Source organism: Mastomys coucha, unplaced genomic scaffold (assembly GCF_008632895.1).
Source record: "Mastomys coucha isolate ucsf_1 unplaced genomic scaffold, UCSF_Mcou_1 pScaffold9, whole genome shotgun sequence".
Taxonomy (NCBI): domain Eukaryota; kingdom Metazoa; phylum Chordata; class Mammalia; order Rodentia; family Muridae; genus Mastomys; species Mastomys coucha.
Genome location: NW_022196915.1, coordinates 43,693,258 through 43,714,278, shown reverse-complemented (window position 1 = coordinate 43,714,278; position 21,021 = coordinate 43,693,258). Strand labels below are relative to the sequence as shown.

Below are 21,021 nucleotides of genomic sequence, written 5' to 3'. Positions count from 1 at the left end.
GAGAGAGAGAGAGAGAGAGAGAGAGAGAGAATGTTATCAGTTTTATCTGGGCTTAATTGAGAGGACTTCCTTATTGGGTTGACTCAGACAGACTGGAATCTCATATTTTCAGGAAAAGCTGGTCTGTTTTAGAATCTACCTGTGTCCTTGATATTTAGCTTAAGCGACTCCATTCTAGTTTAGTCTGTAGCCTAGTAAGAACTCATTTAAAACCAATAGCCTCTGTTCATGTGTGCTTAACTACAACTCTAAATGATGCATTTAAAATATAGTGGGCTGGCCACATAGCTCAATGGCAGTGTCTGTCTGGTACACACAAAGCCCTGGGTTGTGGCACTGAAAAGCACTATTAAAATAACAACCCTTACAGTGATAATAGTTGTTGGCACTTTTGCAATAGTTATCCATGGATCGTACGCAAGATTCTAAGTATGTAGACTTCAACACCACCCTATAGATCTCAGCATCTTTGGAGACCTGCTGAATGAGGGCGGACTCTGGACTGAGACCTTTAATCTGCCACAGAGAGAGGCTTGCCTGTCCCTGAAGCTAAGTGCTTTGCCTCTGAGAGGCTGCATGAGCAGTATAAGCACCTGCTCTCCCTCCTTCTCCCACACTCCCCTCCGTACAGTGTATGCTGTGTGCATTGGCTGTCTCAGTCTTAAACTCCTTTTTTCTTAGTTAGTTACTAAGATCTTAATTCTCTGGAGTTGTCATGGGAGAACATGGCTTTCTGGGGCTCCAGTTCTGCTGCATTGGGACAGACGGGAACTTTGATTTTCTTTCCATCTTTGAGTTGTTCTTTGTTGCTTGTGGCAATGGGGTTTTGGGGACCCAAAATAAGTGATGATCCTTCAGACCATGTAGCCTTCTGCGGTTTTGGAATTAAGTTAGCAACCAGAAGGAAAGGTACTACATCTGCTCTCCAAGTGCTTACTCTAAACCAGAGGATACCTTCTTCCAATGAGCACGGTCAAAGAATCTTTTGAATTTCTTTGTGTGTACATGTGTGTGCATTTGATGGAAAATACATACCACAAATTTCCTGCCTTTGACATTGCTAGCTGCACAGTCCAGTGGCATGAAGTACACTCATACTGTGTGTAACCAACCCCTACTATTGGTCTTTAGAATCTTTTCACTCACATTAAACACTGACTCAGCTTCTGGAGACCCCCGTCCATCTCTCTAATTTTGCTGGCTCTGGGATCCCCATGCATATGAAAGAATACTACTACTAATATCTGTCTCTTTGTGACCAGCACATTCCGCTTACTGCAACCTCCTCAGGGTTTATATATGCTGAAGATGTGCCTGGGTTTTCTTGATATTTAAAGACTTTTAAAAAGAAGAATATTGCTTTTGGATATGCACAACACACCCTGTTACCTAACCATCCAGGGCAGACACTTGGCATGTCACTTTATGGCTGTTGTATAGTGGTGCTGTGAGCCTGTGTGTGTTTACACGGGGCATGCAGACCTCCTCTCCTGGCTAGAGCCAGTGATTGGGCAGAGAAGGAGGGGAAGGTGGAGCTGAAGGTGTAGGAGAGGAGAAAGAGAGAGAGGATGACAGGAGAAGAAGGTGGAAGAAAAGCAGAGCAGAAGCACAAGGCCTGGAGAAATCGCAAGTGATAAGGGATCTTCATAGATGGGAAAGATGGTAGTATAGTGGTGGATCTGCCCAATCTAGGCGCACAGCTTGTATTCATATTAATCAAGTTGTGTTTTCATTGCCTGGGCTTATTTGGGTTGGAGATTTACCCCACCACACTTAAAATAAATCCTTTCGGTTTTTTTTTCTTTTTTTCTTTTTGCTTTTGTTTGTTTGTTTGTTTCTCTGCATTTCTCTGTGTATCCCTGGCTGTCCTGGAACTAATTCTGTAGACCAGGTGACCTCAAACTCGTAGAGATTCCCCTGCCTTGGAGTCCTGAGTGCTGGGATTAAATGCATGTGCCACCATCGCCCAGCTTAAAATAAATCTTAAGGGAAGAAAGAGAAAATATGGGGTGCTGGTGTGTGGAAGTGGATCATAGTTAAGAGCACATACTTATTTTATAGAAGGACAAAGTTTAGTTCCCAATACCCAGATCATACAGCACATAATTCCCCAGTTTTAGGGGAAGCTGAAATCTTCGAAACCTCTGGCCTCTGCAGAGTCCTACACAAACTCATGCGCACATACTCATGTATAGACCACACAAATAAAAATAAGAAAAACAATTATTTTATAAAAGAAAATGCAGTGATGGAGCCAGTGACATGGATCACCATGTAAAGGTGCTTGCCACACAAGCTTATCAACCTGAGGGATTCCCAAAACCCACATAAAGGTGGACAGAGAGAACTGGCTCCACAGAGCTGGTCCTCTGATCTCGGCATACATGCAGTAACATGCACCCCCCACCTCCTCTGCATCACACACACACAAGCATACACATACAAATTTTAAAAATTTTAAACAGAAAAAAAGAAATTTCTTTTTATGGGATAATTGGAAGCAACAGAAACATCAAATACCTGTTTACTTATTGTATTAGTCAGGGTTCTCTAGTTGAAGAGAACTGATAGAATGGATATAGGCATATATGGCTGGCTCCAGGCAGTTCCACAACAGCTGTGTCCCAACAGAAAGTCCAAGAATCCAATAGTTATTCAGTCCACATGCCTGGGTGTCGCTGCTGGTCTTTGGTATCCATTGGGATTCCAAAGAAGTAGGTTCTAATGCCAGTGAAGGGACGCGTCAGCAGAAGGGTAGAACTTGCCAGTGACAGTGAGCACACGCAGGCGAGAAAACCAAAGCTGCTGTCTTCCGTGCCCTTTACACAGGCTGCTGCAAGAAAGTGTGGTGCAGATGTAGAGTGGATCTTCCCACTTCAAACGTTCAAGAACATTCTTCACAGGCATGCCTAGCTGCTCGGGGGGTCTAGTTAATTCCACATTTATTCAAGCTGATAACCAAGAATAGTCATCATAGTTACTTACTGGGGAAACAAGAAATATGATAAGACACCCATGGGTCATTGACACATCACTTGACCCTGGCAATGTGTAAAACAGGAGATGTGTACCTTCAATTGCTGTGGTGAAACACCACGACCAAGGCGACTTACAAAAGAAAGTATTTAATTTGTGGCTCATAGTTCCAGAGAGTTAGAATTTACGACCAGTATGACCAGCTCATGGCTGCAAGCAGGCAGTCATGGCCCCAGAGCAGTAGCTGAGAGCTTATAAGCTTCTACAAATACAAAGCAGGGAGAACTACTGCAAATGATGTGAGCTTTTGAAATCTCGAAGCTCACCTTGTTGGAGGAGTGACACACCTCCTATTCCTTCCCAAACAGTTCCACCAACTGGAGAGCAAGAATTCAAATACGTGAGCCTATGAAGGCTACTCTTGTTCAGACTACAATGGGTGGAGAAGGTAGTGCCTGGGCCTTGCAGCAGGACTACCTACATGAGGAAAGGGGCAGCTACATAAGAAGAGAGACAGGGGCCAAGAGAGTGTCAGCAGACAAACCAAGAAAGGCCTTCAGGAAAAGGATACTACCAGCCCCACATCAAACACCCAAAAGGTGAGGGAGATTAAAGGCATCAGAAGTACCCCCAGGTGTCAGGCAGGGGTGGGTGACTCTGATAGCTGCCCTAGGGTCATGGGGTAGCAGTCCGTCTGCAGTGGGTCAAAGAGTGAGTGAGAAGACAGCAAATTACAAAAGCCTCCTCAGAATCAAGGCTGTGGGAAAAACAGAGCCAAGGTGACCCTTGGGAGGTTGAGGTGGCGGCCCCTGGGAGGTGAGCAAGGAACCCACAGGCTCCATTGTGAGCAGGCCAAAGCCAGAGAGCAAACTGGAGCAAAGAAGGCTGTCTCCACCCAAGGAAGCCAGGGTACCTCTATAGCCATCCCAGGCTGGGTGGGCTGGGTGGAGGCAGGCTGGCTGCCCTGAGACGGGAGAGCTGCTGCTGGGGCAGGCCAAGGAGGTGGTAGAGGTGTAGGGAGAGGGCCAGAGGGTTACTGGAAGCATGGAGTGGAGCATTAAACTACAAGGGTGTGTCAGTGTCTCCTCGAGTCTTTACAGTGAGTAGTGAGACGTGCTCTAGCCACCTGACGTTGAATTTATCAGGGAATGAGCCGAGCAGACAGCAGAGGAGGAGGAAGGACTGGCCATGCTCAGGGGACTCGCGAGACTCGGGAGGAGAAAGAAATCCATGTCTAAGGGACCACTGGACAGGAAAAACTGGTTGGGAATGCGGCAGCAGAGGTCATGAGTGAGTGGGCGAAGGTTATGGTAAGAAAACGGACTGCTGAAATTTAATGGAGATATGGGTTTTGAAAATGGAAACAAAGAGTCTGGCTCCATTAAAATATAACCCACACAGCTTCATTTTTTTCCCCCATTTAGAGGAAACCCAGAAGGCAGCCCACAATTCTCTTGGTGTCTCTAAAGGCATCAGTGACCTGAGCTTTGGTTGTTTTTCTGCCTTGCCATCCTAGCAAAGGACTTCTATTCTCAAGGTCACCAAAAGACAGTGGTTCTCAACCTTCCTAAAGCTGCAACATTCTGATACCATTCCTCACGTTGTGGTGACCCTTAACCATAAAATTATTTCATTGCTACTTCACAACTGTAGTTTTGCTACTGTATGAATCATAATATAAACATCTGTGTTTTCTGATGGTCTTAGGTGACCTCTGTGAAAGGTCATTGGACCACCCCAAAGGGTCGAGACCTACAGGTTGAGAACCACCTCGTCAGACTTACTATGGCTGCTGTGTGCCAGCTGGTACATCTGTATTCCAAGCAGCTGCATACTTTAAAAATCAAAATCGCCCAGCCCCAGCTGAATTAGCCTTCCAGGAAGCTCCACCCCAACACATTCTCTCTCATCTCTTTCCACCCTACTCTAGTCACAAAGCCAGAAGCAAAGAAGACAGAAAAACCTGTGAGCTTTCACGGGCTGTCCTCAAATGCTTTATTCTCCTGCCTCAACCAATTCCCCCCGCATCCCCAAATACTGCAACCGCATGTGTCCAACACCACACTGCCCAGAAATGCCAGTTTTCATTCAGGGTGGCAATGGTCTAGGCTAACACCAAGGTCTCCTCATTGCTGTGACCAAATACTTTGCAGAGGCACACCAGAGGAGAAGAGCTTACTTTTGCTCAGGCTTTCAAGGGACCTTCAGTCCAGCGTAGTGGGGAACGCACGACTGCAGGTGGTTCTGCCCATGATAGGATCACGAAACAGCAGCTGGTTACACAGCACTGACCATGAAGCTGACTAGTACCTTGTAACACTCAAGGCCTCCCCACAGTGGCCTTAAGCCAGCCAGCTAGGTCACATCTCCCTGGATTCCACACAGTGCCAGTATCTAAAGACTAAGTGTTCAAACACATGAGCCTATGTGGACGTTTCACAGAAGCCTGGCACCAAAGAAGACAGATGTGGTAGGCAATTAGTAGATGCCCTTAAAAGCAAGCCTTTGCACCCGAGGATCACAGTAAAATGGAATCTGCTCTCTCTAAAGTAAGGTTTTGTTCCAGATGTAGTTACTGCCTAGGCTAGAGTCCCTTCTGGTGAGCTTGGGAGGAACCCCTGGTGTGAGCATAGTGTAGTCTTCCCTAGGTGTCGCTTGTTGTTCCGTTATTCTGTTTTTAAGCTGACAGCTCTAGCTAGACAGTGCTAAATGATCAGAGCAGGGCAGGGGTCATGAGATGACAGCATCTTTCTGAGCACCTTGCTGGGCTTGGACCCCCACTGTCCACCAAGGCTGAAGAGTCTTGGTCCCTCCCCCGACGTCTCCCTCTGCATCCCATTCACTGCAGAGCCAGCAAGGAGAATTCACTGAGGAACCCAACCCAGCTTCCAAGGACTGAGTGAGCATGTGGTGCTTCTTCTTCCACTTCCGCCATCATGCAAGGTCTTCAGAGTGAGTCTGACCTCTCTAACACCTGCAGGACTCTTACACATCCTAGAGAGTGTCAGAGAAATAGGAACGCCTGTTCAGAGGCTTACACAATTCATAAATGTAGAATCTCAAATAAAATCTATTGAATACTATTAAAAATGCGTTTAAAACTGGGCCCCCATCCTCCAGTTATGGCCACCAATAAAAATCACTCTGTGTTATACCACTTGGTTCAGGTTATTTTTTCTCCTCAGTTTTACACTCTGAGGGAAAAAAAAAGATCATTTTTTCACTTTTTTTTTTTTTTTTTAAATTGACATACAGTCATTGCAACCTATGGGTATGGTAGTTTGAATGGAGTGGCTCCCATAGACTCATGTCTTTGAATGCTTGACCCATATAGGAAGAGGCCTTTTGGAGTAGTTGTGGCCTTGCTAGAGGAAATGTGAACTAGGAGCCAGCTTTGAGGTCTCAGAAGCTCAAGCCCAGGGCAAGTGACTTACTGTCTCTTTCTGCTGCCCGTAGAGCTCTCAGCTGCTTCTCCAGCACTATGGCTGCCTGCACAGTGCCTCATTTCCCACCATGATGGCAATGGACAATGCTGAACTATAAGCCAGCCCCAATTAAATGTTTCCTTTTATAAGAGTTGCTGTGGTCATGGTGTCTCTTCACAACAATAAAACTCTAAGACAATGTGGTACCATGTGACATTTCAATATCTGTATGCAATGTATAACTAATTACCAGGTCAGGGCAACAGTAACTCCATATCCTCAGACATCCATCATTCCTTTGTGCTGTGAACATTTAGAATCTTCCCTACTAGCTATGCTTTAGAGATATTTGTGTTTTGGATATTTGTCATTTTGCTTGTTTGTTTTGAGACAGGATTTCACTCTGAAGCCCTGGCAGGCCTGAGATCTTCATGGAGACCAGGCTAGCCTTTGGCCTTGACCTCACAGAGCTCTCCTTGTCTTTGTCTGAGTACCCAATCATCATGCCCGGCCTTACTTATTGTTCTTTAATTCTTGCGTTTGTGTATGAGGCTATATCTGTGACTAAATATCCTGGCACCGGAGCTATGTGAGTTGTGAGTTGTGGGTGCTGGAACTGAACCCCTGTTCTCTGCAAAAGCAGTAAGCATTCTTAAACACTGAGCCATCTCTCCAGCCCCATCCAACCTTCTATTTATTTTTATGGGTATACTTAATTCATATATATATACATATATAATACAGAATATATATATTTAAAATATATATCCCATGTATGCGTTCTTGATTGCTGAGCCATCTCTCACTCTCTAGTAACCACTTTTAAATATTCCATTCATTATTGCCAACCACTTCACTACTTCACTACAGAATATTAAAAGTTATTCCTCTTATCCAACCACACCCCTATTTCCATTAATTAGATAGAATTATATAAATAAGTGAAGTTGTGCAGCTATGAATTTACCAGTTAAATGAATGAAGAAACAAATCTCCTCATTAGGGGAGGTTGTTCCAAAGTGCTCTGAAGCTTTGGAAACACCCTTGAGAGATTTGTGATTAAGTTTAAAGATTGAGGTGAATTTGTGTTCCTCAAACTGAGAGGGAAGCTTTTAAACACATGTGGGAGCTGGGATAGTATCACACCTCTATAATCCCAATACCCAGGAAGCTGAAGAAGAGCTGCTGAGGGTTCAAGGCCAGCCTGAGCTACAGAGTGAGCTCCAAGCTAGCCTGGGCTAGTGAATGAAATCATAACTTAAAATCCATGTATTCTCCTTTCTATCTCCCACTGAACAGGGAGCTGCTCTGGTGGCTGCGACCAGGCTAACCTGTGTAAGATCTGCCTGGCAACATGGAGCTGCTGTCTCCATCTGCTTCAGTCATGCTCAGTCCTAAGAGTCTCTTAACTATTCTCGCTATAAATACAGAGCTAAACCAAATTAGAATATGTGCAGAAGTACATCTAGGGAAAGACGTTATGTGGTGAGCAAGGGCTTCCCTCCCAGAGACTGGTGGAGCCATGCCCTAACATTCTTTGTGTCCCCAGCAGCACCAGAGTTGGAGTCTGGCTCTACAGAGCCACCTGGCTTGCTACACATGTTGCAATTCCCCACCCAGGCTGAACACCTGAGAGATGCTGGCAGAACAGCCTGGGAACTTCGGTGTGCTGTCTGCCCAGCAGAGAGTGTCTGTGGCAATCAGGGCACCGCTGTTTGTTTTCAGTGTGGATGCCAGTAGAATTGGAAAGGCACAGTCAGAGCAGTCCAAATTCATTTAGACTCCAAAGCACAATTCTCCTTTGAATCGGAGCTTCGCAAGGCTGTTCTCCCTTTGAAGGCAATTGTTGTTCTTGTTTTTCTGTTGGCCCGGTGTCTGCCAGAAGCCTAACTCTGAAGACCATTGAGCATCTGAACATGGTGTCCACTCAAAGCTCCACTTTCCTCTGTGTTTAGACCCAGCTGACCTGGAACTCAATAATCCTCCTGCCTCAGCCTCTAGATTGCTGAAATTTCAGATATGTACCATTGCCAGCGCAAAACTTCTGGGTGAAACATTCCCTTGAAAATTTACAAAAGCAAAAAAGGATACATGGCAGAAGGGATGTCATTTTTTTTTAACATGAAGTGTCATGTGTTTCAGGCTGGTCTCTTAATCAGTATGTAGCTGGTGGTGATACTGAATGGCTTCCTCCATCTCTGGAGTCCTGGGATTAGAGGCATGCATCACCATGCCAGGTTTATGCAGTGCTGGGTATCAAACCCAGGACCTCGTGCATGCTAGGCAAGCATACTAGCAACTGATCCACACCCCCAGCCCGGAGGACTGTGTCTATCAACAGCTTAGTGGCATCACGCAGCATCCTGAGGAGGCATCCTTAGGAGTTTTTATATTCAATGGGAATGGTAGTTTTATTTCATCAAGTGATATAAATAAAACAAACAGGTAAGCGCCTTCCTTGGAACCTCTGGCACGATGGCTATGCACACTTGGTCTGAATTTGACTGAAATAATGGCTCCCAAAGCCTTTGGTACTATGACTTGGGGCAAGTTATTAACCTCTGTAATCCTCAGTTTGTTTGTCTGTAAAATGGGGATAATAATAGTCATACTTCACGGGATTGTTGTTTGGATTAACTAAGGTGGTGATTAGCAAGGGTTACATCTGCACACAGTAAACCTTCAGAAACTGGAAGCTACCTTTATTTTGTCATTAGCCACTATCAAGTAACTACTACTAATAACACAGAGGCTCATGGGTGGTTTCCATGCACCATTACATACTATTACTCTCTCTTTAGACATTTGGAGATAACTAAACCAGACTGGTACTATTCCCCCACTGTTGACCGTGGGCTTTCTACCTGCTGTGTTCTGGAAGAGTCTCAGCATATTTAATGCATCAGCCAATGCAGAATCTCACTTGAATGCAGAGAGTGATAGCACTTACGGAGTAAACGAATAGAGAAAACGTTAACTTTGGGGGTTTGTCTGTCTTGCCTGTCAAATCAACAAATAGTGTTGGGTTTGCAGACAATAGCAAGAGCTGCTCTTTCTCTTGCAGAAACGCGAACTCCCAAACTTGTGGTCAGAGACTAGGTTAGTCTTTTAGAGTTTGCTTTTAGAACAACCATGTTTTGATCGTATACCTTTAGAAGAGATGGTGCAATAATACGGCCAGTCTGAGTATATCTCAGAGCATATCATTGTATTCACAGAAAAAGTGGTTTAGAAATATGTTTGTATGTGTCTGCACTTAAACATATGTGTATTCGTGTGTGTGTGTGTGTGTGTGTGTGTGTGTGTGTGCGTGTGTGCGTGTCCCCTCTCTCTCTCCTGTTTTGAAGTGTGGGGGGCTAAGAGGGAGAGGGCAAGTGAAATTACCATCAGCTATGAATGTTTAATAAAAATCATAAGTTGATTTAAATCAACTTCTCCCTCCTCCCAAGCTCCTGCCTCCTCACCAGCTTCTTGATAAAGCCTGCCTTTGAGACAGAGCTGGCCCTGCTGCTGCTCACAAGAGAAGCACATGAGAATCCCTACCATCCCTATCCTGTTTTCTTGAACTCTTTGTGACCTTCTACAGTGAACAAAGCAAAACAGCTTAGTGGAGTTTTTAAAGTCCTTTCATATCATCTTTTCAGCCCTACGAGACAAAAGGTTGAAAAGGAACGAACTACATTTCCATGCAGTAAAATGCAGGTGTTGACACATTCTGCTTTGCCATGGTCTCAAATGCACAGGTGTGATGGCTGTCTCTCCAACAGTAACTGTTACCTGAGGAGCCTGTGTTATATAGGATACCTTGGCTGAAGCCCACCGGACCTGGGGCAGCCTCTGCAAAGGCTCGGATCACTTGAATCCCACCAAGCTTGCTAAAGACACAGAAGCTCAGAGCAAGCCTGGCCGGGAGAAGAGCCCTCTCAGACCCCTTCTCTACCTTCCTTCCCCTCCTCACTCAGTTGCCATTTACCAGTCATAATATAGGAATAAGATGAAGGATGGATAAAGAGGTGAGTCTGACAGAGACCCTGGCCCTGGAGTCAGGCACCTGCTCAGACTGGAAATCAACCAGCTTTCCGCAGAGCAGCCCCGGTTGGTGCCAGGTTTGCTTCAAGTCACTCTAGTGGGCCAGCCTCACAAAGGCCAGGCAGCTCTTGCCTGTGCTGACCACAGCACATTCCAGGTAGAAGTGTGAGCAGGGGCCCTGCTCTGTCCAGATAGAGGCTAGGCCACCAGCAGGGAGATGGGGGCGATGCCTGTGAGGAACTCGGAGCAAGTGGAAGACAGTGTCACCCTGTCCCCACAAAGCCCACTGTTTAGTGGGAAACACTAAGATGTGTCACCCGTCAGCACAAACCTTGTCAGGGTGAGGTTCTGGAGAACAGAGAGAAATCAGCGCTAGGCCCAGCTGTGGCCCAGAAATTCAAACAGGACTCGTCCCTAACAGCAGACTTGAGGAAGGGAGACCTCCTGAAGACTCATTTTTATGTAATTCCTCCTTCAAGAAAATAAACATGGACAGAAAAAATAAGAAGGGTCAGGGGTCAATCAGCAGGAGAGTGTCAGGCTCTGGATTTGACTCCCAGTACAAGTCAGAAGAGGGGGAGAGGAAGGGAGGGAAGGGGGAGGGAGGGGAGAGAAAGGGAGGGAGAAGGGAGGGAGGAAAAGAAGGCGAAAAGATGGGAGGGAAGAGAAGGGGAAGAAGGGGAAGAAGGGGAGAAAGATGAAAAGGGGAGGAAGAGAAGAAGAGGAAGAGGAGGAAATTTTTTCATTATATTGTTGAAAATTAGCATCTCCAGAAAACAGCCACACATCCAAGGAGTATATAGACAAATCGGAGTTGATAGAGGGAAGGGGAGGGGATGGGGGAAGGGAGGGGAGAGGAAGGGAAGCAGAGAGAAGGGGGAGGGAAGGGGATCGGAGGGGAGGGGGAGGGAGCAGAAAGGGAGTGGAGGAGAGGAGATGGGAAGGAGAAAGGAAGGGGAGGGGATGGGGGAGGGAAAGGGGCATGGGGGAGGGGAAGGGGAGCAGAGGGGAGGGGGAGAAGAGCAAAGGAGAAGGGGAAGGGAAGGGCAAGGAAGGGAAGGGGAGGGGAGGAGAAGGGGAGGGGATGAGGGAGGGAAGGGGACACCAGGTTGGCTTGTTAAAACAGGGGTTAAGGGAGGGGAACACATATGATCAAAATACATTGGATTTGAAGAACAAATTTAAAAATGAGAAGGAAAAAAGTTCTTTAACTATCCTGGTTCTCATAAACATTCCTGGGAAAGCTGGGGTTACTGGTGGGTTCAGTCTGTTCTGTCTGTGTGGTACGTCCTGGAATTGTTTGAAGAAGTAGTTTGGGCTTGTTTGCTATTTTTTTTAGAATAACGAGTAAGCAGTTGGCAACAGAAAATGTCAGAGGGGCCCAGCAGTCAAGTTCTCAAATGGTCTTCAGTTGCTCCCAGCCCTGATCATAAGAAGCGCTTTTAGTTGGGACAAGAAAAGGGAAAGAAAACAGCAAAGCCTCCACCAGGCCTCTACCTCAGTCCAACCCGAAAGACAGACTTCCTTGCGTGACCTACATCGGCTGACTGGTCATTTGTCATTCAGGTTAAACACAAGACAGAAGTGAGCATTGTTCTGATGCTGGCCCTGATAACACCCCAAGAAAACTGGTGAGCGAGAGAAAAGCAGACCATAGTCAATGCTGTCATTTGAGTTTCAAAAGCACAATTTTTCTTTTAAAGAAACATCTTCAGTTTCCAAGGCCAAATGCACAGTTCCTAAGAGCAGACTAAAAATTTCCACTGGACTCACTTGTGAGCAGCAACTCCATTTACTGGCCAGTGGGCTGCCAATCTCAGCTGCCCCAGACACTAGACACTGCCCACTCACAGGCACCAGCCTTGCTCTCCACCACACTTTCTGTCTCTCCCTTGCCTAGAAAATACTTTTGCACACTAACATTCCTAGGCTACTACTGTCTAAGCTGATGAAAATAAAGCCTTATTCCAATTCAGAGCTCATAAACTCGTGTGTGTGTGTGTGTGTGTGTGTGTGTGTGTGTGTGTATGTGTGTGTCTGTGTATGTGTGTGCACGTGTGTCTCTCTCTGTGTGTGCATGTGTGTGTATATGTGTGTCTGTGTGTATATGTGTGTGTCTGTATGTGTATGTGTGTGCACGTGTGTCTCTCTCTGTGTGCGCACGTGTGTGTATATGTGTGTCTGTGTGTATATGTGTGTGTCTGTATGTGTATATGTGTGTGTTTCTGTATGTCTGTGTGTATGTTTATGTGTGTGTTGGTGTGTTTCTCTGTGTGTGTCTGTGTGTCTATGTGTGTGTATGTCTCTGTGTGTGTGCATATGTATATGGATGTATGTGTGTGTGTGCATTATTTAGTCCTCTAGGTAACCCTGAAAAAGAGGCTATTGTCACCCCACCCCTCTTCTCATTCCTGAAGCCAGTTCTCAGGGGAGTCACTTGCCTGGGGCCACCCAGGGAGCAGGTGGAACCCCGCCAGGCCCAGCTGACTTGGCTCTGTTGCATCCAGAGGCCTGGCCCTGCAGCCGGTGGATCAGCTGCTGTTCCTCAGGGTTGCCAGCGCCTTCCGTACCTCCAGTGACTTTCTCTACCTGGGATTACATGTCCCACTTCCCCAGCCCGTCCTCCCCCTCCTCCTGGAAGCTGTTTCAACCTGTCATTCTACTGTTCTGTGTGTGCATAGGTGGGCCTGTTGCTGAGTCTTCAGTGAGCTACAAAGCCGAATGTGAAATCTTTTATTCAGATCCAGAGTATTCGGCTCTTCCTGTCACTAGAAGGTGGCATTTGACTTTCAAATTCCTCTTCTTAGGTGCCCAATGGAAGGCACACTGCCACAAGACTGAGGTGGGAGAGAAGAGGACATGGAGAAAGAAGGGAGTTTCACCTGAGATCTGGTTTCTCTATGTCTGATGGAGTCAAGAACTTAAGCACAGATGACAAAATGCAGGCAGCTGTGAAGATCGCCTGGATCATAAGGCAGTTCTGGGTTTGGGGCCTGAGGAACCCTCTCCCTGATTTCTTTTTATAGCAGCTAAACTGACTTTCCTTCCCATCAGCAATGTGTTAAAAGTCTCCTTTTCCCACATGCTCACCAACACTTTTATTATTTGTTTTCTCAATCAACTGCCATTCAGCTACACCACTCCTAGGTATTTATCCAAAGAACTCTGTGCTAATATATCACAGAGACACTTGCATATCAATGTTGAACCTGCCTAGGTATCCAAAGACAGAGGGATAGGGAAGGAAATGTGGTGTATATACATGTGGAATTTTAGTCTGCTATAAAGAAGAATGAAATTCTCTTATTTGTAGGAAAATGGAGGTTGTCATATGAAGTGATTGAGTCAGTTTCAGTCAAATATTACATGCTTTCTTTTGTCTGTAGATTCTCCATTTTATGTTCCATTAAATCATGTATGTGTCATATGCCATGAAAGTAGAGTAAAATTGACTAGAACAAAGAACACTAATGAGAAAAGGGGGGCAAACAGGAGGGTAGGAGGCTATGGGGAAACATGGTCAAAGTACATTATACACTTAACATGAAAATGCCTTTATAATTTGACCCCAAATTGGTCCTGTCTAAAAGAAAGGCAGGGACAAAGATGGAGCAAAGGCTGAAGGAATGGCTGACCAGTGACCAGATCAATTTGACACCCATCCCATGGGCAGGGTGTCATGAGGCACCTATCCCTCAAACCATTAATGATGTTATGTTGTGCTTGCTGACAGGAGCCTAGCATAGCAGGCCTCTGAGAGGCTCTACCCAGAAGCTGATGGAGACAGATGCAGAGACCCACAGACAAACATTGGGCTGGATGGAGGTTGGGGACCCCAGTGGGAGAGTTAGGGCAAGGACTGAAGGCCTTCAAGCAGATGGTAACCCCACAGGAAGACCAACAGTGTCAATTAACCTGGACCCCTGGGAGCTTCCAGAGACTGTGTCACCAACCAAAGAGCATACATAGGCTGGTCTGAGGCCTAATCCTGCAGAGACTTGATGCATCAGGGTTGGGAGATACTAGGGGGAGGTGGCCTCTTAAAGATGAAGGGAATGGGGCACGGGGAGGAGGCAACATTTGGGATATAAATAAATAAATAGAAAATGCCTTTATACAACTCAGCTCTATCTACAATGAATATACACTAAGAAAGAGAATAAAAAGATTCCCTGTGTAAGGATACCGCTCCCTTTGCTGAGAGATCTCAAACCAGTCTGTTATGAGGATAAATGAACAATGTTTAAGGCCAAAACATGCATTCTTTTAAGGGTACCCATGATGATTTGAATATGCTTGGCCCAAGGTATAGCACTATTTGGAGGTGTGGCCTTGTTGGAATATGAGCATGGGCTTTAAGACCCTCATCCTAGCTTCCTGGAAACCAGGATTCTTCTAGCTGCCTTCAGATGAAGATGTAGAACTCTCAGCTCCTCCTGCACCACGCTGCCTGGACAATGTCATGTTCCTACCTTGATGATACTAGACTGAACCTATGAACCTGTAAGCCAGCCCCAAATAAATGTTGCCCTTATAAGAGTTGCCTTGGTCATGGTGTCTGTTCACAGCAGTAAAACCTTAACTAAAACAGTACTCTTGTCAGCATTTCTCTGTCACCCCAAAACCTAAATAAGTCACCTCATAACACCACCTATAGTTTCATTCACAAAAAAGAATCAAGATCAGGGAAGTAAGCAAACCAGCTCATTTTTTAAAGTTAATTTTTAAATTTTGCCAAGTCTTTGAATTTGGTTGTAGATTATACCCTTTAAAAGTAACCTGGCTTCAAAATCATGTAGATGACTATTGCTAAGACATACAAAGGCACCTCCCCCACTCCACATATACATACATACATACATATATATACATACATGCATACATACATACATACTTAAGTGAGAGAGTATACTGTTGGTCTACTGATGCAGTTTTGAGACTAGCAGGACTCTTCTCAGCCCAGGTGTGCTTGACCCAGGCACTTAGGGTAGTGGAAGCTCAACCCGAGGTCTCAAGTTCATAGTCTCCAACCAGAAAGACACAGATGGAAGGAAGCAGAAAAGAAGCAAACTTCCTTGAGGGAACTGAGAAATTCCTGAGTGGGCGCAGTTCCCAAGACTGGAGAAAGACAACAAACTAGTTTTGTCTAGGTTTGTTTGGTTTGTTTTGAATGACGCTTACAGCAGGAGCTGGACCAAAACTGAGGTAATTTCTGCTGAGGTGGACTTATTCCCTGGACTGTCATGGGCCAAGCCAACGGAGGGCCTGTATGTGCTATGCTGGTCTCCCAGGTCCAAGCCAGAAGATGATCACACTTTATTCATACACTGCCCACCCAGTTAGGAGTTACTGAAAGCTCTCCTTGTCCATCTCTCACTAATGCTTTGTTAGCTGCTGACCTTCACTATCTGCTGGCTTTTCGCCCACTAGTCAGTGATTCTGCAGGTATCTAGCTGGCCACTAATTAGAACCACAGACACCACCATCTCATGACCCCGTTGACCCTAATGACTTAATAATGGATTTGAAAGACAAGACTTCCAGTCTTACGTGGGGGACAGAAGAGGGTATTTGGAGGTGTGTGAATATGTTCAAATCACAGTATGTAAAGATACAAAACTGCCATAACAAACACATTATGTTATTCAGTTTATATAACTTAAAATATGAGTGGCTGTTTGTATGATGAAAAATAAAAGAACATTGGGGAATTTAGGAAGGGTAGGTTTGTGTTCTCAGGTGATTGGGTCAGCCAAACTGCTGGCTCGCCTTTCTCTTTTGCGTGCCCTTGAAAAGAATTGTATTAGTTATTTTACTGTTGGTGTGGTAAAGGACCGTGACCATGGTAACTTACAGAACAAAGAGTTTATTTGGACACATGTTTCCAGAGGGATAAACATCCCTGAGGGCAGAGGGGCTGAGGCTAGAAGCTGAGAGTTCGTATCTTGAACCACGATCAGGAAGCAGAGAGAACAAACTGGAAATGGGGTAAATTTTTTAATACTCAAAGCCCACCCCTGTGACATATTTCCTCCAGGAAGCCACACCTCCTAACCCTCCCAAATGGCACCACACACTGGGGACCAAGTGTTCAGATGTCTGAACCTGTGGGGGACATTCTCATGCAAACAGCACAGGAACACAGTGGAACATGGTTCTGCAAAAGGTGGAAAACTCCCCCTGTTGAGTTCTCATCGTTATAAAATTGAGATGAGCAAATTCCACACACAGCTGCTGAAAAGGTAGCTGTGATACATTTTCTTACTAATGTGGGAGGATCACATTCCATACACACATAGTACTGAATGAGGCTTCAGAATGGTCCAACACCCGAAAGCATGTTGTTATTGGGCAGGCCACTTCCTGAGGTTTTTAAACTACATTTCCCAAGCATGGACGAAATCCCAGCCTAATTGGAACCCAGCTTCCAGGTGGAGGTGGTTAGGACTGAGGAAGAGAACAACTAAAGGACTGTTCTTGTTCCCAGGAGAAGGCAAGGGAGAGGCACACTCCTGTGGGAAACAACAGCTTTCATTACACACACATGCACACACGTACACACCCACACACTCACACACACACCCACACACTCATGCACACACGTACACACCCACACACTCACATACATACACACCCACACATTCATACACACACATACACCCACACACTCACACACACACTCATACATACACATGCACACACGTACACACCCACACACTCATATACACACCCACACACTCATACACACACATACACCCACACACTCACACACACACTCATACACACACATGCACACACGTACACACCCACACACTCACATACACACCCACACACTCATACACACTCACACACACACATGCACACACGTACACACCCACACACTCACATACACACCCACACACTCATACACACACATGCACACCCACACACACACACTCACACACACACGCACACACTCACACACGCACGCACGGCAGCTGGGTCATTGTATGCAATTGTCTAGAATTCCATTGTTCCTGCTTGTGGCTCCTGACACCTGTCAATTTATCACTCTTGTCAAAAAACTGTAAAACTACAAGGTCTGTGTTTGAATAAAAATTCCCTGAGCTGACGCTTCTTTCATTGTTAGCCATATCCCCAAGTTCCCAAGTTCAGACAGTGAACACACACACACACACACACACACACATTATCTCAGTTAGGGTTTCATGGCTCTGAAGAGACACCATGACCAAGGCACCTCTTATAAAGGACAACATTTAATTGGGGCTGGCTTACTGGTTCTGAGGTTCAGTCCATAGTCATCATGGCGAGAGTATGGCAGTGTCCAGGCAGGCATGGTACTAAGGGAGGAGCTAAGAGTTCTATGTCCTGATCTGAAAGCAGTCAGGAAAAGACTGTATTAGCCCAGGCAATTAGGAGGATTGTCTCAAAGCCCATCTCCACAGTGACACACTTCTCCCAATAAGGTCACATCTACTTCAACAAGACCACACCTCCTAATAGTGTCACTCCCTGGGCCAAGTGTACTCAAACCACCGCATAGACATATCCCTAATAGGCTGAGGAAATGAATATGTTAAAACGTTCTTCACAGTGAGTAACAGACAGGTGGCTACTCAACAATTTCTGTGCTTTGGAAATTCATAGAACATGTTAGGGTTTAAAGAACATGTTTTCCATTAACAAACCTTATAAAAGGGAGAGGTACAATCAGCCACATAAAAGAGAATTATCAATCCAGGCATGAAAGGAGGAGGGCTAGGAGTTCAAGGTTTTCCTCTCCCTAGAGAGAGTTTTTCAGGTCACCCTGGCTGACATGAGAAGCTGTCTCAAGGAAAAACAAACAAACAAAAACAAGAAAGAATGAATGATTGTTAAAAAAGGGAGTGAGGGGAGGAATTGGAACTGGAGCGATGGCTTCACAATTCACTGCTGCTGTACAACAGCACCTATGTCAAGTCACTCAAAACCATCTATAAGTCCTTCTTCAAGAGATCTGATGCTTCTGCCTCTGAGGTCACCTGCGCACTTGTGTGCACATATCCACATGCAGATACACACACCTACATGTAAAATAATAATAATTGATGGGTTATTTCTCCGCCTCAGTGAAATGAGCCAATTCAAGCCAGATGAGATTATACTAAAGGCAGGTTTATTGGGAAGATGCACTTGCGTGAGTTCACTGGCCTCAAGGATGCAAGTCAGGGATTCGCCATGGAGACATGGAGGGAGGAGGAAAAGGGCATGCATAGAGAGAAGAGAATGAGAAGTAGGAGGAAGAAGAGAAGGAGGAGGGAGAAGAGAAAGCACAAAATGTCTAGATTATATAGTGAAGAGCCTCTGGGGGAACGGCAGTCCTGCCCTGGAAGGTTCATGGGGAAGGGGGGGGGGGCGAGGCAGGGTATGCCAGGTAGTAACCAAGGGATGCTGGGAGAACCTGGAGGCTAGGTCTGCTTTGATATGTAAAATATGTCCCTCAGTCCCTTGTCCAGGGTCCAAAACCAAACAATAATAATAATAATTCAACCTTTAAAAGAAGAAAAAGAAATTGATGAGTCCCACATAGGGTGTCATGCTATGGAAGCATCAGAAATGGATGTTATAAACAGATCACGTGTAAGAAGATGATGTTTTCAGATGTCAGGAGGCTATTTAAGAGAGTCAGGCACCTGGGACCAAGAGAGAACTGAAAGAAACACTCTGCGGCCTGTTTAGGAAGAGAGGGCCTCAAAGATAACTGTTTTTTTCATGTCTAAGCTCTCATCTTTCCCAGCATTTTTCTGAAGGGTTTCAAAAGAAAGCAACATAATTACAGATCAATACCACAATGGGACAGCTCCCTAGCATGAAGCTAGAAGTGATCTGTGAGCTCCTTTAGCCAGGCCTTCAGCTCCAGGTCACCAGACTCCCCAAAGGCGCAAATCCCCAGGCCTATCACATGCTCCAAAGGGCTATGTGTAGAATTTACACATGTTCCAACAACTCGTCCCACAGAGCCTTCCGAGAGCCACAGGCTCAAGGGCAAAGGTGCCAGAGAAGGAACCGCTGATAGCTGTTAATTCAGAAGCAGCAACCCCAAAGAGAAACAAAAAGCCTGGCTGAGAGCAATGCCCTGCAGAAGGAAGCAGGGCAGCAGCCGGAAGCCTTCAAAAGGCCGCAATGGCAGCTGGGAATAAGCAGAAACTTTCTCACAAGATCCCTTCCTCTGCAGGGACACAGACCCGGAGACTGGACTGTGAACTTTTAGCAACTTTTGGTGGGCTCAGCCTTCTTCTCCCTTCTCGACCAGGTTTCACAGCTCTTCCTTGATTGAGCCTCCCCCCCACCCCCACCTTATTCTCCTACTCCTGTTCAGTCAATCAGAGCCCAGCTGGCACCCGCATCCCTGTAAATGCCAATAGCCAACAGCTTTACAGACAGAGCTGCTGCTGGAGCCTATTGAAGGAAGACAAAGAGGGAAGACTTCAGAGCCCCAATCCCAGAAGATAGCTGGAAGGGTGAGGCTTCAGGATCCAGTCCCAGCCTGTTTCCTCATCTGAGAAGGAAGACTCACCTCTAAGAGTCTCTGGGGACAGAGTCCTCAGAGGCTTCCTGGCCTTAAGGCTTCTGCCCTGGGCAAGGAGCTCGCTCCAGACAGTGTCTGGGACTGGACCAGCAGCTGTAGACAGTACTCATTCCTTCTCAGTCTCTAAGACCCTGTCTGCACTTTGACTACAGGTGAGAATTCATTCCTTCAGTATCTTCTAGCCTCAGACACCTGCTGCTTCAAGGACCTGGAACTCCAGCCCTCAAGACCTGCCACCTGCTAACACCTGTCAGTGACCTACAGACGTGTGTTGCAGGGGACTGCTTTTGCCTGGCTTCCCCAAACCCTCTAAGAGCCTTTGTGTTGTAACTTCTCGGAGCTGTTGTGTCTCTTTGTTCATGGTTTTCAGTCAACATCCTGCTGCTACCAACAGTTCAGACTCTTTCTATTTAAATTTGGCACAGCGGACTGTCTAATGTTATTGTATCCTACTTACGGTTGTTAACCCATGCCAACAATCACCTCCCATTTACTTTCTGCTTTGTTCCCACTCCATTCTTGGAGAAGGTTGGGACACGCAGCCAGGAGGATGTGGGAGATGATCTCCGCTGACAGCTTCAATAAGATGAGGCAAACATTGTCCTCTGAGGTATGGCTCTGTGCAGTGACGGAGGTATAAGAGGTATAATCAGTTGCTCTGCAGATCATATTGGGCAATTGTCAAACATGCTTTAGACACTATAGACAGGTCTTATCACTTAAGCTCTTAAAAATAGATAACCAATAGACTTACAAAAAGGTAAGGAAAGGAAGAGCAACATCTCTTCTGCTTGAATGGTAACTTTCCTTGTGGCCTGCCTGGGTGCTTCTTATACCCTGAGGCACTCTCCATGGTATCTAGCTACCATGTGTGAAACTCAATCTAAACTAAGATGTGAGATCCAGTGAAGGAAGGACCCTACAAGAAAAGAGACCATCCCAAACATTCCATCAAGCCCAGAGTCTAACTGAACACATCTGCACAGGAGACCCCGTGGAAGAGCAACAGAACAACCTGGG

At 45.8% G+C, this 21,021-nt stretch overlaps 1 long non-coding RNA gene across 1 annotated transcript in view; it reads left to right on the top strand.

Annotated features, from left to right (window-relative positions):
- LOC116084932 overlaps window positions 1-13,404 on the top strand; it is a 23,408-nt gene extending 10,004 nt beyond the window's left edge. Inside the window, exon 4 of the long non-coding RNA XR_004116320.1 lies at window positions 13,238-13,404. This is a non-coding gene — a long non-coding RNA (uncharacterized LOC116084932). The remainder of the gene's footprint in view (window positions 1-13,237) is intronic.
- The last annotated feature ends 7,617 nt before the right edge of the window (window positions 13,405-21,021 follow it).